General features: G+C 48.6%; 1 non-coding gene across 1 annotated transcript; it reads left to right on the forward strand.

Annotated features, from left to right (window-relative positions):
* The first annotated feature begins 13,670 nt into the window (after nt 1–13,670).
* Nucleotides 13,671–13,744, forward strand: TRNAT-AGU (transfer RNA threonine (anticodon AGU)). Its single transcript has one exon. It is a non-coding gene; the product is annotated as a tRNA-Thr (tRNA).
* The last annotated feature ends 364 nt before the right edge of the window (nt 13,745–14,108 follow it).

Below are 14,108 nucleotides of genomic sequence, written 5' to 3' on the forward strand. Positions count from 1 at the left end.
AAAAATAACACAATACTGCACGTGTAGGGAAAAAAATCGAGAGATTTATTACGCTACTCAACGTCTCAGGAATAGTTTGCGACAAATGGAATCATTTGATTTTCATGCGAATTACGAAGGTGAGTGATCCAGTCGCAGAAAATGTGAGAGGTCACAAAACGAACCTTAAAGTTTATTCCCTCGTTTATGGCATCTTCGCTTTCGATTTGGTCAAAGAAATGCGGCACTGAAATCAAAGAAATTACCTCACAATTTTTGACGACCACACTTCTAAAAAGCGTAATTTATAAATTTGTACTCAATATTTTGCTATAATTTTTCGTCACGAAACTAGACTTCAGGGCTAGGAAAGGAAATAATTCTAGAAATCAAAAATTTTCAGCAAATCGATCAGCTTAACAAGAGGACAAGTCGGCCTGGCTGGTGCGTGGTCATGCGCCTAAAAAAAGCGCTAAGCGAGACAGGAGATCGGGGACACGACGCTGTCCCCACTTTTCGCGCAGCGCGACACGTACGTATGTCAGCAGACGATGAGCGCATGTCTGCTCCGACGAAACAACGCCAGCACTTCCCCTCACTACTGTCCCGAAGTAAAATCATTCCGGCTAGTGCAGAGTGTCAAAACTTGTTTTATTCAATGCCGAGCGCATAAATAAACGGCAGGAACGCTTTCTACATGTTTACTACTAACCACATATACAATACACAGTGGCAAACTATTTCTCTTTATAGGCCGCACGTGGACAACGCGAGCTCGTGTACTTCGACAAATTACTAAGTTGGAAGCATCAACCATTGCTATGATTCGCAGAAACTGGAAACGCGCCTACAAGCCTTGAAAACCCGCGCTCAACACCTATCCGCGACGCCACTCCCTGAACTTTTGCCTACCACGAGCTCGCTAGCGACTGCAGCGCCACCTCGTTTGTTTACAAACATGCAGGAGGTCCATACGCAGACGGGAGACCCAGGACGTAGACCAGTTTGTTGAGGACATGGCATGATCATAATAACCATCATTACAATACTGACTGCACCCACTGCAGGGCAAATACCTTCTCCCATTTCTCTGCATATACATATACAATGGCATCTCATGTGCAGAGTAATTAGGATAAGACGATACTTAGGCGCTGGAGAAGTCAAAAATACACTATAACCGAAACTCATTCTCAATAACCTGGGAAATTTCGAGGTCCTAGGTGGCGCGGGCATTGAGGGGAGTTTCGCCATGCATCTTTATCTCGCTCCGGAGTGACGACAGTTCATAGTAAAGTGTGCCGTAATGAATGTTTGTTTTCAGTGGGAAAAATTACTTATGATTAAAGATATCGAATTCAGTGTCTTAGATAAGCGGTGCATGCAATAACACGTGGAGGCACACTTATGCTCTAGCGGTGCTCTAGCGAGTAGAATCAGGAAGGCTATACCGAAGTATTTATTAATACCAGCCGAAATCGCAGTCATGATGATCACGAAAATGATAAAAGAAAATGTAGGGACAAGTATCAGAAATAAAATATTCCTCGAGGTTTGCTGGCGACCGCGAGACGTATCCGGACTGTGAGCTCGGTCGTACGCTGGATGCGCTTCTGGTCAATACTCGAAATATACGTGCCACTTGTTTCGCTGAAGTTACAAATGTCCCTGCTATAGCATGCACTAACAAAAGTGTCCAACTAACAGAAGTTCCGCAAGGTTCTTCATTTTTGTGCGTTGCATTTCGAGCCTCAGACTTGCAAAAATTTGTACTAAAAATTTGTACTAAAAAGAACGGAAGCACTTTCGCTTCTGAACATCTTCGGAATGATGAGAATGAAGCAAAACACTTGAATGTTACTGTCCGGATATAATTGTCCTTTACGTGATTCCTTACTCTAAAATAAAAAAAAATGACACAAATTCATTCTGTTTTTTTCCACTTGAACTGCGCTTCGGGCAGCATTTTAGCCACTTGCATAAGCCAAGTCCGGTCTCCACTGCTCTTGGAGTGGCTTAAAGGAAAACCTGTACACGATGATCATGAATTTTTATGGCGCAAGGGCATCTGTGGCCAAACAGCGCCATGGCGCAAGGGTTTCTTGCTTTTACTCGAGGTGGGGTCATGGACCCATTTCGCAAGCATTTCACCCTAAAGAAGCCGAGCACCACGCAGGGGAAAGCTTGTGCCCATTGTATCACCGGTGGGTACCCGACGGAACTGGGGATCGAACCCCGCACGTCCCGCATGCGAGGTGGATGCTCAAACGACTAGACCACCGCTGCGGTGGTGAAAATTGGAACATGCATTCCGGTTCGCGGTAAACGCACTGCAAGGGAGGAAGGAGCCGTACCTTACAAGAATCTAATGCGCCCACAGTTGTGGCGCACACCTATTTTCATGCTTGCAAATTTCATACAGGCTCGAAACGCAAAAAACAAAAGAATCTCAGGCGCTGCTAAGGCGCTGGACTTCTCTCAACGAAAATAGGCTTTACTGTTACCCAGACACATATCGTAGTGATGCCGGGGTTCCCTCTCGAACTGCTTCGATTTTTCACCCGATTGAAACTGGCATGCTCCACTGGGGTTCAAATTTCGTGAAAAGAGGTGGGGTTTATAGAACCGTATCAGTTTCTGCAACTTATACAGTCAACGTTAATTGATGAGATCTCTCGCGCTTCGGAAGACCAAGACCGAAAGAAGTTTTGAAGTGTGCATGCCTCCCCTCCTGAAAAAGGGGCCATGTAGGACCGGTGGACAAAGGATCCACCCAGCTATGCTCATGTAATGCTTTTGTAAGAAATGTGCATAGAGCCAACAAGCTTCGGTTCTCGGCCATGTAGTGGGGCTATTGTTGTAGAACCATGGGAAGTTTTAATCTCCGCAGGAATGAGGACGAGAGTTTTGTTCAACTTCAAAAGCTCTGCAGGTCCGCCAATGCAAATCGAGCCGTGTGTTGCGCAGGCGTGCATATTTTTGAGAAAGGCCGTACTATGCTTAGCTTTCTGGTGAAATATCAGTGGCGGTTGAACACTTTGTCCGAGTAGGTTCAGTCTAAAGTTATCGCGGGAATATCAAATCTGACTGTAGTATTGTGTGCAGCATGAAAGGGAACAAAGCTTGAACATTCATTTATTAATTAATCCATTACCATGTGTAACAGGCAGCGTTTTTAAGTTTTGTTACTAGTTTTTCTCTTGGCGTATCATATCCAAAATCACGCTCGAATTCAGTGCATAAATACTCAGAAAATTCGCAGTTTCGTGCAAAACGTTTGTGGCCTTTTATAGTGTTCAGGTCTGTGCGCTTCTTTTCTGATACCTTATAGCTCCGCCTGTTACTTCTTGTTTTAGATGATTCATTGTACACGCCGCGCTATAGCCGTTGATTGCGTCAACGCAACATCAGCTGTGCTCATGGGGTGGCTGTGCGTAGAAGCCTTTGCTAGTCGTACCACAACAGAATAACACGAAGCGTCAATCTCGTGTTATTCTCTGTCTGTTTTCTGTCCTTTGGGCGCTTCATCTACTCATGCAATGCATCAACTTGCCCAAGAACGTGTTCTAGTCACACCAACCGGCCGCATATGCCGGCCTTTTGCTCATGAATTGGAGTCCAGGTTCCTGTGCGCGTCTCCCTCCAGGTGATTCCGTCTACCTTGGCAGTTCAGCGGCGCCAGTCGTACCGCTGGCGGGATTCCCGGGCATCTGTTTCATCCAGAGGCAACCGGAGGCCCAGCTACAACGCCGATGGCTACGAGATGCGCGATGGAGCCGCGTCCCCATCGTCCTTCATGGTGAGGAGACATATCTCCCTGATTAGCAATTTTTACTAGCTGCAGCTCGCCGCCTCAGTCGTTATGGTGCTTGGGTGCGGGACACGACACCGTATAAGGAATTTCTGACGCGGCGCCTGCATTTCTGATGTTCGTCACGTGGTGGCAGGCACGGGAACTAGAAGCGATTGCCCGATTTCCTGGTAATGATCGTTATAATAATCCGCGAAATTCAGTGTTAGCTAGCGCACTTGTCAGTCTCTTAAAATTTGTGCTACTTCACATCTTCGTTACCTTTCCTTCTTGGTACGACAAAGGTTTGCACCCGTTTGATGAGCCGGACTACAAGGGTTCGAATCTGGGCGCGGCAACCGCGTTTTGTTCCATGCGAAACTCAAATTAAATGGCGCCCGTGTGCTGTACGATGTCACTGCACGTTAATGATGCCCAGGTGGTCGAAATTGTTCTGAAGCCATCAATACGGCATCTCTTTCTACCTTTCATCTTTCACTCTCACCGTCGTGCCTTCCCGATGGGCGCGGTTGAGGTGTCCACCGAGAAGTGAGACAGTTACTGTGCCTTTGCTTTTTCATATCCGCTTTGCTTGACTCTGCATAGTGGCGCCGGCATGCGGCGGCCAACGAAAAACGCTTCGCGATCAGATGTACGCCGCTGCCCCAGCAGATGGCACGGAAGCAGCACAGTTTTCTGAGTGCGGAATCTGGGACCGTGTGGAATATTCCTGAGTGTATAGATAAGATTATTTGCCTAAACTGCAGTGTGGAAGAGTTCAAAGACTGCAGAAACTGCGTTGCGATAATTGTGACAAATGTGGATACGTGACCAAAGAACAGCGACTGTTTGTGAAGACAAACCGCTGAAAGGAGCCATTAACGCAATGTCTTCATACCCTTAAGGACGGAGTTCAGGTGTCCACCTAATTTTTTGAGCTTGAAATGTGTGGGCATAAAATTGCGGATGTTATCGGGCGACATGTTCGCGAAGAACGTCCCGAGCGCTTGCCGTCTTTGTTCAACCTGGCATATGTTAGTAGGCTCTCGTTACCCGCGTACGTGCAGTGTCAGAGTAGCGTTTCGAAATGCCTATCAGATCCACGCGATGACCACGAATGTTGCACGAGGGGCGGGGGACGGGCTGCGTTGCACAAGAGGTCACGCCACTTGCCCTCCTGCCTGTGTAGCTTCCAAAGTGCTGCTCTGGGCAAGGCAGTGGTCTCCTAGCGCTTTGTCAGTACTGTGGAACGGAACGATGCCTCGTTTCGATAGATGTATTCGATATAAAAAAGATTATAATAATCATCAGGCTGACTACGTCCACTGCAGGGCCAAGGCCTCACCCATGCCTCTCCAAATAACTCTCTCGTTTGACAGATGTGGCCACCCTATCCCAGGAGTGCGAGTAGGTGGAGTTCAACTCACCTATCGAGACGTGCCCTCGTGTAAAACTTCCGAGTTCGTCTATAAACGTGGACCAAACCTTTACAGACTCAGGAACGCTCTGGATCTTACGTCGCACTGGGGAGGGGGGGGGGGGTAAGAGAGAGCTAAAGGAGTAAAACCACTGCCTAGGGGGTGCCCAGAGATGATAATGTCACTACTATTGAAACATGTCTGAATTATTCCGGATTTTATTGGCATCTGAGGTTGTCAAGAGTGCCATCATAATCTTCGTCACCGTATGCCCGAAAACTTAATCTCATCCGCCCGCCTAACTTTCTGCCGCCTGCTGCTATGTTTGCCTTCTCTTGGAATCCACTCCGTTACCCTTTACGACCACCGGTTATCTTGCCTTCATAGCACATGCCCTGCTCAAGCCTATCTCTTCCTATTGATTTCAACTACGATGTCATTAACCCACGTTTGCTCCCTCACCCGCTCTGCCCGCTTCCGGTCTCTTAACGTTACACCTTTCATTTTTTTTCCGTAGCTGGCTTCGTTCTCCTTAACTTAATTAAGCTAAACCCTTTTCGTTAGCCTTCCCGTTTCTGACATGTAGGTGAGTACCGGTAAGATACAGCCGTTGTATACTTTTCTCTTGAGGCATATTGGTAAACCACCATTCATGACCTGAAAGAACCTGTCATATGCGCTCCACCACACTCTTGTTATTCTAGTTGTTTCGCTCTAGTGATCAGGGTCAGAAATCGCTACCTGCCCTAAGTAGACGTATTCCCTTACCTCTGTGCATAACAAGCGTATTTTTTTCCCGATTTGCAAGTGTCCCCCGTCGATATCTTAACCTTCTGTTTATTGGCAGGAACTAACACCACCACCCCAAGGCTTCGCCAAATGGCTCCATTGGCTGGACGCGAAGACAGCTGCCGCGCTCACCGGCTTCGTTTTAATCGCTGCCGCCGTGTTGACAACAGTGCTGCATGCCGGCCAAATCAAAGCCGGGGGCAGCTGGCTGTGCATGACGCTGGATTGCGCGGCACACAGGAACCTCCTCGACGCCGTTCTTAACGACAGCGTCGACCCGTGCCAGGACTTCGATGCTTTTGTCTGCCCTCGCCACCAGACACCCTCCGCCACGGCATACGGCGTGGACGTTTCGACGTCCACTCTCTCATCCATGCGGCGACATTGGCTGGGTGGCTTCGAGAAATTACTCGAGGACGGGAAAGAGTTCCTAGCGGTCGGAAACAAGGCGGCTGCAATGTACGCCAGCTGTTTGACTCACAAGCCAGCGAACAAGGATGCCGTGGAGCAGTTCATGGATATGCTGAAACTTCGATCAATCGACCAGCAACAGCAAGTGGCGAGTGTGTTCGGTGTTCTTGTGGACGTCGCATACAACTGGCAGGCGCCGCTGTGGTTCCGGGTTGCCGTCCTGCCCCGGAACGCTCACCATCCGTCTCGTCGATTACTCATTACCCGGAACCCGCTGATTGCGGAGTGGCAGGCAGCGCTAGAGGGCCTGAACGGCAGAGACGAGTACCGCAAGCGTTGGAGTCAAACGGAGGGTGTGCATGCCAGCGACAGCGTCATCCTCCGAAGCTACGAGACCAGGAGGGCCATCTTCCGCATGTTATTGAGCAAGAGCGCGTCTACCACCGACGCGCTGCGCAGGTTTGCCCTAGGCGAGGCATCCAATCACGCCAGTTTCGCCAGTGACATGCCGCAGCTGCTTAATCAGCACATTAGATCGAATGAGAACTTTTCTAAAGAAGATTTGATGATATTTGAAGAAGCGCACTTGCTCGAAGCCATCAACGCGGCTTTCGCCAGGTTTGAGAACAGAGAGCTGATGCAACATGTCCTGTGGCTATTCCGGGATGTTTATGGCCCAATATCTGACCCTTCCATGCTACTGTCACATGGACACGACCGAGACGCCAACAAAACGCTCCACCGTTACTGCTCGTCTCAGGTGGAAGCCAGCTACCACCTGCTGGTCAATGCTCTCTTTGCTTTCTCGCGTCTGACGCCTCTTGAACGCCAGTCCATCATCGAGCTGATAAAAGGAATCCATCAAAGAGCAGTACAATTGATAAGGGACGTAGATTGGCTAGAATGGCGTAGCAAGAGCATGGCTATCGCGAAGCTTGACGGCCTCAAAACCCTGCTTTGGCCCCCAAATGAACTTATCACGGTAGGCGATCTATTCAACATATATCGTGCCTTTCCTGACAATGCGTCCTCTTTCATGGAATACTGGATGGAGACTAGAGAAGCGATCAGAAATTACACGACGAAAAATCTTGTAGGCAACGTTGAGCTCCTGGGCGCTCCGGGTAGCTACGACGTGCCGATTATTAGTTACGTCCCCGTCTTGAATATCGCCTTTATCTCCATGGCAGCCTTGTCAAGACCTCTCTTCTACGCAGCCGGGACCCGGGCGGTGAACTACGGAGGCCTCGGTTACCAGTACGCGAGGGAAATTGTGCGCGCGCTTGACAGCACAGGGGTTGTCGTCGACGCGTACGGAAGCATCGGGAATCGATGGATTTCTGGACGGTCTGCGGCCGAGTACGAGAAGCGCTTAGCGTGCCTCCGTTCAGTGGACAAGGACATCTTCCCAGACGTGCCGGCGCTGGAGCTGGCGTACAGTGCGTACACGGCGGTAAAGCATAACGACGGACCAAAGATACTGGACAGGGCAACCGAGACGCAGATCTTCTTCATTACCATGTGCCTCGGAATGTGCAGGCATCAGCAGGGACATAAAGAGAGAGCCTGTAACAAGGCTGTCATGACCTTTCAACCGTTTGCTGAAGCGTTTAGGTGTGACTGGTCATCTCGGATGAACGTTAAAGAAAAATGCGCATTCTTTATGTAGGGTTTGCCAAAAGGGTTAGCTGCTCACAAGCCATTCTTTTTGTGATTTTGTGACTAATCGGTTCTCCAGCCTCCAGCGTTTTTCTTTTCTTAGTCTTATTGCTCTCACAGGAACTCGATTGCTTCGGGAACATTGCTTCAATATAACGCCGATATATATTTTTATATGCAACTTGTTAATCTGTTGTGGCTGCCGAACTCTGATCCTCAACATGAGCGGTACAGACGGCACACTTTTTGGTTTATTTCGTTCGGCAGTGTAGCTCTTGTCATAATCGTTAAGTGGAGTGACGCGGTTTGATGGACATCACTCGGCACTCTCGGCAAGGGGGGATTTTTTTGGATTGCGCCAGTAAAGCCCGAAGTTTGTTGAGCCGCAGCACCGTCAGGAATCATGTTTATGATATAAAAACCGATGTCATTTCTTAGAGCTAGCTACATATCTGATTACAACCAGACGCCCGACTCATAGTTCGAGTTAATATTTCTGTTGAGTGAACTTCCATTTTGCGGATATTTTTTCCCCGTATGACGTGTCTAGTGCAATCATATTTAACTCAGTCCTGTAACAAAGCGGCTAGCAGCAAGTTGCAAAAAAAAAAACCAGCTCAGTAGCGACTCACCTGGTTTCTAGTGTCCGCCAACTGTGGTGTTAACTGAAACACCCGGTAGATATATATGAGGAACTGGGGACTTCGCCGCGCCATGTGCACCTTATCGAGGACGTCACCGCTGGCTGTGTCCTCATCGCAGGAGTGCTACGGCGTCCATAAGGATTGAGGCCGGTGTATTGGGGGCTTCGCGATCCCCGCCTGGATCAGTAGTTACCGTATCGTTGGTGCACTTGCATCAGCAAAATTGAATACCTCTTTCAGTCAGGCCCCAATCATGGCCCCGGTGTCATTTATCGCTGGCAGTAAAGAATTTTTGTAAACATTATCAGAACGTTACAATATTTATGGAGATCATCAGGCGTCTCAACTTGAATTCTTTTTCTTGCGACAGCACTAAAATTGTAAAAATTCAAATACGTATATGCAGATATTTCATATCGACGTGTATTTGTCGATAAATGAGACGAACTTAAGCGTAATGTTTCTAGTGCATAATAAATTAGCTCACGACGCTAAAGAGTGCACAAGTCGGTTTTTATCGCCACCATGTCACTTAGACGTATGCAGAATCAATGAAAAAAAGTAGTTAATAAAATGTCCTTGGTATGGTGAGAACAGCCCATCATTGCATGCGTGACTAGTAGAACTGCGACGCTGTTTAGCGTCGCTTTGTCCCCTCGAGGAGTATCCCGAAGGACATAAGCGAGATGGAGTCTACGGTCGTGGACGTGGCGGTGAGCTGCGTTGTGATCGCATAGAAGTCGGTTGGGCTGAGTTCAGTGTCCGCAGTGAGCAGCGAAGGGGTGCGAAGGGGCCCATCGCCACGCCTCTCATGATGACACAACGAGCGTCATGAAACCACGAAAGTGTGACCAAAGTGGTGACAAACAGAGCCAGCAGTCAGTGTTGGCAAGTGACACACGGGAAGGCAGTCGCTCAAGATGCTGCTGTACACCCTCCAACGTGGGTGCTCCGGACGTCGTAGATGATCCCACAGGTCCACCGGTCGCCACCCAGGTTATCGCACCTGCGGGGATTACATTTCTGTAGTTTTTTAAATTTACTACTAAACCCGTCAGAGTTGACGGTTTGCGTTTCGTTCGTGTTCTGTACATAATTTCTTGTCGTTGTGAACCGTGCGGAACAGTGAAAGAGCTGAATTGAAACCTGCTATTCCAATTTGGGGCCTTCATAAAGGCGATTGCTGCTATAACCCCACTAAGCATCGCTTAGTTAGTGATCAATTCGTGTACAGAATTCCCAATGTTAGTGAAACTGCAGGAAGGGGCAAGTTGATTTTTCGAGATCGAAACAGCTCGCCGGAGACAAGAGCACCGAATAATGCAAGGTATATTCGTTCCTTGTGAGTAACGATTGTCAGTCTACCTTCTATCTCGTGGAGATAAGGTCATCCAAGAGATCATTGGAGGGGCTAGACTAGCTCGGTTCTGCACAACTATCGAAACCTGTGTTTTAAGACCATAGCAGATGTGGATGTTCGGATTGACTTGAAAGGACATAGTTCGGAACGACCATATACGTAGGTCGGTGAAAGCCAAGGAGTTCAACAAAAAAATCCAGAACGAAGGCGCCGATCTATTGATGCCGTAATATTCGAGATAGGTAGACCAACTAAATGAAATGATAAAGCTTGGGTGGGAAGAATCCTAGAAGGGGGCCTAGCAAGAGATGACGAGGGATTGTGGAGTGTGATATGGGGGTGAAGAGGCGCTCTTGTGGAGGCTTCCCACCACGCCAGCATTAGGGGACTGCATGGCAGCGAAGACGCACAGAAGAGGAAATATACAAAGGAGCACTGTTTCTCAGGTCCCCTTCGTCCAGTGTTAATTTTCTCTGCTCAAGTTAATGTGAAATTCACTTGAAATTCACTTCCCTTGAGTGCGGAGAAGCATCACAGAATATCAGGATACCTCGCTACAGCTGCAGCATCGTGTCTTACCATTGTAGCTGATGGAGAGCGTATACCCAGGCCTTACCAATATCTAGCACTGTCCCTTCGTTACAACAATTGCGCTAAACCGGCGAAATTAGGTGCATGAGCAGCGAGGTCCAAGTAACGCTAGGGTCTTGTCGTGTCCCCTCTTTCGCGGGTATAAATGCTTGTCTGCGCATACTCTGCGGCCTGACTACAATGATAACGAAGCAGTAAAACCTGACTGTATACCCGTTCATTTCAGGTGTGTGCGTGTGTGGAATAATAAACAACCTTCACATTCTTTTTCTGGTTTTCACGGAGCGAAGTAACAGCGAAAGTTGCATCGCATCTCCACCCTCTCCGCTAAATGCACGACAGCGCCCGTTGAGGGCCCGTTTGGATGACCAAACACTCAGCGAATACGGGAATACGGGAATGTGGGCAATTCAAGCAGTGTTAAAATCGCGGCAACTTGGTTCAGCTTCTTTATTACTGCGTGCTTCAACTCAACACTGCTAACGAGACAAGAAACAGAGATGCACGAATGAAAAGCCCGAACTCGCAACTGGTTATGAGGTCTAAAATTCTTGCATGAAATACATTTTTACCGCACGCTCTGTCCGGTTTTCATACTATTATTATATTTTTGATCATGCACGTGTGGCCGTACCTATGTCACTTTATGCGCTTTTCATAAGTTCTATTTCAGTTTCCCGTGTGGTGTGCGATGTCGGTGCACGTTAAAGATCCTCAGGTGGTCAAAATTATTCCGGTGCCCTCCCCTACGGAACCTCTGTGTCGAACAGCGCAGCAAACTGGCAGGCCGGCATAGGCGTATCTGTGGTACCTGAAAAAGTAGACATCTCTGGTGCAGTGGCTGTAGGTTCAGTCCTCCAGGACCTGAGCAGCCATCTGCTTCACCCTTTAACGCTGCCGATCATGAACGCCTCCGGTGGCGGTCGGCACCACTGGTCCATGACATATTCGAAGGGCAGCTCGGCACTGATTAGATAACAGAAAAAGGCAACGTCCGTCGGACCAGTGTCGAACACCGCAGCAAACCGGCAGGTCTGCCTGCATATGCGCGTCGGTAGTATGGAATAAGTAGACATGCCTGGTGCAGTGGCTGTAGGTGCCGTCCTCTAGGAGTTGAGCAGCTTCCACTCTGTAAGCTGGCGACGGTAAGCGCCTCGAGTGGCCCACGACATACGCCGAGGACAAGTGAGCACTGAACGGGAGGGGGCAGAAAAAGTGCTTCTGTAGGAACATTCTCGAGGCGTGTCGCAAAATGGCGGACGTGCCCGTGCTCTGTCTGGCGCTGATGAAGTACACTCACCTTATGCAGTGGCTGTAGGCGCTGTCCTTGAGGAATGGAATAGCTAATTTCTTCCATACCGCCACGCCGCCGGAGGAGCACGCGTCTGGGGTGTGTCGGCTCCATTGGTACAAGACGGGCACCAAGAACAGCCGCACTCCGTGCAGGTGGCACAGGAAAGCGGCGCCCGTGGTGGAACAGTGCCGCGATGGGGTGGCGCCTCCAGGTGAACGACGTAGCAGGGCTCTTCCTGCTTTCGCCGGTGGAATTCTCGTCAGCTTGGGTGGCCACCTTTTCTTTTCTGATGGCAGTGAGATCGGAGGGCGTCTTCGAGAACAGCGAGACGGGTACCTTGGTCTTCGTCCTCAACTTCTTCACTAAGATTCGGCGCTCGCGCTCGAGCCAGCTCTCAGTGTCCTTTTTTCGACGGGGTGATGATGATGATGATGACGTCCTCAGGCTTAATGGCACACACCCACGGCGGGTGATTGGCATGGTTCCGACTGACATTTGTAACTTTCTCACATCAGAATTATAAGCAGCAGTGCCCCATTGTATGCAGACACCATCCAACATGGTGAGTGCCGGCACTGAGTAAGTATCAATGCTCTCTTATATACACCTTCAATCCAAAAAATCTGCTCCACGCAAGTATGTTTCCATGGAAAAACAGCCGTGGCCAGGGTTTTTTTTCGATGAAGGGTGATAGAGAAACACACTGTGCACATAGAAACAACCACTGAACCATCCGTTCACAAGAACTGAAAAAAATCTGTCCACGGATGCGGACAACTGCAATCTTCCCGATCTCACCCGCCCACCTTACTCTTACGCTCCCTGCTACGCTTGCCCTCCTTGGAATCTGCTCCGTTACCTTCATGAACCATCGGGTACTTTGCCTTCTCATCATATTCCCTGCCCACGCATATTTGTTCCTCTTGATTTCGAGCAGGATATCAATAACTGACGTGTGTTGCTGAAGCACGCTGCTCTCTTCCTCTCTATGAACATTCCACCTATCTATCATTTGTGTTTGCTTAGGTACTTACGTTGTCCTCAACTTAATATCAACCCTCTGGCTATGCTCCACGTTTCTGCCCCTTAGGTCAATACTTGCGGCATACGGCGCGTATATACTTTTATCTTGAGGTAAATTGTTATTCATTATATAAAAGTATCTGCCAAATGCTCTCCATTTCAGCCTTATTCTCCTAGTTATTTCGCTCTCACGGTCCGCCCGGATCTGCGGCCATTACCTAACGTAACTAGTTGTATATTCTTACCTTGCCAATGCTTCGGTGCCGATGGTGGAGTGTGGACAGGTCGTTTCCTAGACTCTGAAATATATCTTTAAAATTCTTCATATTTTTTTTTTACGCTACCTTTATGCTTTGCCTGTCTAGGCACTCAGCCATGTTTTGCTCAAGGTCAACATCACGCGATCTTGAAGTTTCTCATGATAACCTGTCATGTCAAAGAGGCCTAACATATACTCAAGGCTTACGACCGCCTATGTTACTCCGGGCTTCCGCTTTCTCCAGTGAAACGACGGCCCCGGACGAGACAGGCAACCGGTCGCGACGGCTGTTCTTCTGGGAAGCTAGGCACGCACTCCGCGCGTGCTCACCTTGGCGATGAGCAAGCGGACAAGGCGTGGAGGCAACGTGCACTGAACGATAATTATATCCGTAATATGCGCCATTGCATTCGTCGGAGCTGATTTAGGATGAGCTTGGTGCAGTGTCTCGTCGGCGCCGTGGCTTAGTTGGTTAAAGCGCCTGTCTAGTAAACAGGAGATCGTGAGTTCGAATCTCACCGGTGCCTCGACAGCTTTCTATTTTGTTTCTTTTCCTCGCTGTTGAGGCATACATGCATAAGTGTATAGAATGCGAGACTAGGAGTCCTAAAGGCCAATACATTTATGACAAGGAATACGAGGGTTTTCCACCCCTTTCCCTCTTTCTGGCACCTGCCAGGTAGCTTCAAAACGTTACAACAATGTTAAGTTATCGTTTTGCTTAACGGTTAACTGAATGTTCTTAATTTCCTTTCTTTTCAAATTTTATTTAATGTTAGCACTAAGCTTTGGAATACGTTTCCCTCGCATTTATAAACATTTAAACAGCAGAAATGCGACATTCTCGGAACTTGTAAATCCAACCTGCACGAGCATGCCAGTTGTAAAGGG

This window comes from Amblyomma americanum, chromosome 5 (assembly GCF_052857255.1).
Source record: "Amblyomma americanum isolate KBUSLIRL-KWMA chromosome 5, ASM5285725v1, whole genome shotgun sequence".
In the NCBI taxonomy this organism is placed as follows: domain Eukaryota; kingdom Metazoa; phylum Arthropoda; class Arachnida; order Ixodida; family Ixodidae; genus Amblyomma; species Amblyomma americanum.